This window comes from Pristiophorus japonicus, unplaced genomic scaffold (genome assembly GCF_044704955.1).
Source record: "Pristiophorus japonicus isolate sPriJap1 unplaced genomic scaffold, sPriJap1.hap1 HAP1_SCAFFOLD_1883, whole genome shotgun sequence".
Taxonomy (NCBI): domain Eukaryota; kingdom Metazoa; phylum Chordata; class Chondrichthyes; family Pristiophoridae; genus Pristiophorus; species Pristiophorus japonicus.
The window spans coordinates 37,785-42,007 of record NW_027251572.1 but is presented as its reverse complement, the minus strand read 5'-3'; the positions used below and the strand labels follow the sequence as shown (position 1 = coordinate 42,007).

Below are 4,223 nucleotides of genomic sequence, written 5' to 3'. Positions count from 1 at the left end.
CTGAGCAGTGAATACAGTATACTATAATTGAAAGTAGTACAAAAGTAAATCGCTGTCGCTGGAAGGAGTATTTGCGGCCCTGGATAGTGGGAAGAGAGGAGGTAAAAGGGCAGGTGTTGCATCTCCTGCGTTTGCACAGAAAGGTGCCATGGAAAGGGGAGGGCTGCTGGGGGTGACTGCGGAATGGACGAGGTTGTCACAGAGGGAGGGGGAGATGTGATTGGTGGTGGAATCATGCTGGAGGTGGCAGACATGGCGGAGGATGCTCCGTTGAACGTGGGGGCTGGTGGGGTGAAAGGTGAGGACAAGGGGAACCCTGTCATGGTTCGGAGAGGGAGGGGAAGGGGCAAGAGCAGAGGTGCGGGAAATAAAACGGACACGGTCGAGGGCCATGTTAACCATGGCGGAGGGAAATCCTCTATTGAGGAAAAAGGAAGTCATGTCAGAGGCACAAGTGTGAAAGGTGGCGTCGTCAGAGCAGATGTGACGGAGACGGAGAAACTGGGATCGAAGAGAGTCCTTACAGGATGTGGAGTGGGAGGAAGTGTAGTCCAGGTAGCTGTGGGCTCCGTTGGGCGGACCACGTCGTCCGCATGCCCGACACGAGACTCCCAAAGCAAGCGCTCTACTCGGAACTCCTACATAGCAAGCGATCCCCAGGTGGGCAGAGGAAATGTTTCAAGGACACCCTCAAAGCCTCCTTGATAAAGTGCAACATCCCAACCGGCACCTGGGAATCCCTGGCCCAAGACCGCCCTAAGTGGAGGAAGAGCACCCGAGAGGGCACTGAGCACCTAGAGTCTAGTCACCGAGAGCATGCAGAAACCAAACGCAGACAACGGAAGGAGCGTGCGGAAAATCAGACTATCCACCCACCCCTTCCTTCAACCACTGTCTGCCCCACCTGTGACAGAGACTGTAATTCCTGTACTAGATATACAGTCACCTGAGAACTCTTTTTTTTTAAATAGAGTGGAAGCAAGTTTTCCTCGATTTTGAGGGACTGCCTATGATGATGAGTGGATATTGGTCGAAAACCTATCCCCAGAGATGGAGACGGAGAAGTCGAGGAAGGGAAGAGTTGGAGATGGACCACGTGAAGGTGAGGGAAGAGTGGAAATTGGATGCAAAGTGAATGAAATTTTCAAGTTCAGGGCGAGAGCAGGAAACAGCACCGATAAAGTCATCAAGGTACCGGAAAAAGAGGTGAGGGAGAGGACTGAAACAAAGAATGTTCCACATATCCCACAAAAAGGCAGGTATAGCTAGGACCCATGCGGGTTCCCATAGCAACACCTTTAATTTGGAGGAAGTGAGTGGAGTTAAAGGAGAAGTGTTGGGGAAATTGATGGGATTGAAACCCGATAAATCCCCAGGGCCTGATGGACTGCATCCCAGAGTACTTAAGGAGGTGGCCTTGGAAATAGTGGATGCGTTGACAGTCATTTTCCAACACTCCATTGACTCTGGATCAGTTCCTATGGAGTGGAGGGTAGCCAATGTAACCCCACTTTTTAAAAAAGGAGGGAGAGAGAAAACAGGGAATTATAGACCGGTCAGCCTGACATCGGTAGTGGGTAAAATGATGGAATCAATTATTAAGGATGTCATAGCAGTGCATTTGGAAAGAGGTGACATGATAGGTCCAAGTCAGCATGGATTTGTGAAAGGGAAATCATGCTTGACAAATCTTCTGGAATTTTTTGAGGATGTTTCCAGTAGAGTGGATAAGGGAGAACCAGTTGATGTGGTATATTTGGACTTTCAGAAGGCGTTCGACAAGGTCCCACACAAGAGATTGATGTGCAAAGTTAGAGCACATGGGATTGGGGGTAGTGTACTGACATGGATTGAGAACTGGTTGTCAGACAGGAAGCAAAGAGTAGGAGTAAATGGGGACTTTTCAGAATGGCAGGCAGTGACTAGTGGGGTACCGCAAGGTTCTGTGCTGGGGCCCCAGCTGTTTACACTGTACATTAATGATTTAGATGAGGGGATTAAATGTAGTATCTCCAAATTTGCGGATGACACTAAGTTGGGTGGCAGTGTGAGCTGCGAGGAGGATGCTGTGAGGCTGCAGAGCAACTTGGATAGGTTAGGTGAGTGGGCAAATGCATGGCAGATGAAGTATAATGTGGATAAATGTGAGGTTATCCACTTTGGTGGTAAAAACAGAGAGACAGACTATTATCTGAATGGTGACAGATTAGGAAAAGGGGAGGTGCAAAGAGACCTGGGTGTCATGGTACATCAGTCATTGAAGGTTGGCATGCAGGTACAGCAGGCGGTTAAGAAAGCAAATGGCATGTTGGCCTTCATAGCGAGGGGATTTGAATACAGGGGCAGGGAGGTGTTGCTACAGTTGTACAGGGCCTTGGTGAGGCCACACCTGGAGTATTGTGTACAGTTTTGGTCTCCTAACCTGAGGAAGGACATTCTTGCTATTGAGGGAGTGCAGCGAAGGTTCACCAGACTGATTCCCGGGATGGCGGGACTGACCTATCAAGAAAGACTGGATCAACTGGGCTTGTATTCACTGGAGTTCAGAAGAATGAGAGGGGACCTCATAGAAACATATAAAATTCTGACGGGGTTAGACAGGTTAGATGCAGGAAGAATGTTCCCAATGTTGGGGAAGTCCAGAACCAGGGGTCACAGTCTAAGGATAAGGGGTAAGCCATTTAGGACTGAGATGCGGAGGAACTTCTTCACCCAGAGAGTGGTGAACCTGTGGAATTCTCTACCACAGAAAGTTGTTGAGGCCAATTCACTAAATATATTCAAAAAGGAGTTAGATGAGGTCCTTACTGCTAGGGGGATCAAGGGGTATGGCGAGAAAGCAGGAATGGGGTACTGAAGTTGAATGTTCAGCCATGAACTCATTGAATGGCGGTGCAGGCTAGAAGGGCCGAATGGCCTACTCCTGCACCTATTTTCTATGTTTCTATGTTTCTAAGTTGTTCAATGTGAGAACAAGTTCAGCCAGGCGGAGGAGGGTGGTGGTAGATAGGGACTGGTTTGGCCTCTGCTCAAGGAAGAAGCGGAGCGCCCTCAGGCCATCCTGGTGGGGGATGGAAGTGTAGAGGGATTGGACGTCCAGTGAAAAGGAAACGGTTGGGGCCGGGAAACTGGAAACTGTTAGTGACGGAGGGCGTCGGAGGAGTCGCGTATGTAGATGGGAAGACTGTGGACAATGGGAGAAAAAAAAAGTCGAGACAGGAAGAAATAAGTTCTGTGGGGCAAGAACAGGCTGAAACGATAGGTCTACCGGGGCAATCCTGTTTGTGGATCTTGGGAAGAAGGTAGAAGCGGGCTGTGTGGGGTTGGGGAACTATGAGGTTGGTGGCTGTGGAGGGAAGATCTCCAGAGATGAGATGAGGTCAGTGACGGTCTGGGAAATGATGGTTTGATGTTCAGTAATGGGGTCGTGGTCCAGGGGGAGGTAGGAGGAGGTATCAGAGAGTTGGCGATCAGCCTCTGCAAGGTAGAGGTCGGTACGTCAAACAGTGCCATCCTTATCAATAGGTTCGATGACAAGGTTGGGGTTGGATCTGAGCGAGCGGAGTGCTACTAGTTCAGAGGGAGGTCTCTCTAATCTCTCCCGTCTTCCAACCTATCACAGACCTTCCCTTTTGTTCTTTCTTCCCCTCCCCCTTTCAGTGCTTAAGAATCTGTTTTTTCCGAACACTCTCCAGTTCTGACGAAGTGTCATCGACCCAAAACGTTAACTCTGTTTTCTCTCCACAGATGCTGTCTGACCTGCTGAGATTTCAGCATCCGCAGTATTTTGCTTTTGTAACAGAATTGCAGAACTCAGATAGACTGATCACGATCTGATATCGTGGATCCACAGGGTTCCAGGACTGCAGCTTGAAAATCTATTATGCAAGAAAAAAATAATCTTAAGCACAGTAATGAATTAAAGCCTTCACCAAACATATTGTTTGGAAAAAAGTCAACAAAAAAAGACAATAAATGTTTTTATTTGAGCAGAAATGCTATAGCTTGAAGTGTCGTGGCATGTTTTTCTAATTTAAAGACGATTAAATATAAATGCAAGTTGTTGTTCTAAATATTCCTCATTGCAATGTCAGTAACTAGCAAAAGTACCTCATTCTAACAAAAGGTTAACCTGTTGCTTTCAAAAATTGAGCAACTTGCTGTGTATTGCTAGCATTTGCATTACTGTGCAGTCCCAAATGTGGAAGTAATAATGCCCATCA

At 47.9% G+C, this 4,223-nt stretch overlaps 1 long non-coding RNA gene across 1 annotated transcript; it reads left to right on the top strand.

The window, feature by feature from the left end:
* Nucleotides 1–975: 975 nt before the first annotated feature.
* On the top strand, nucleotides 976–4,003 carry LOC139243795 (uncharacterized). Its single transcript, XR_011589721.1, has 2 exons — nucleotides 976–1,102; nucleotides 3,748–4,003. It is a non-coding gene; the product is annotated as an uncharacterized lncRNA (long non-coding RNA).
* Nucleotides 4,004–4,223: the final 220 nt, after the last annotated feature.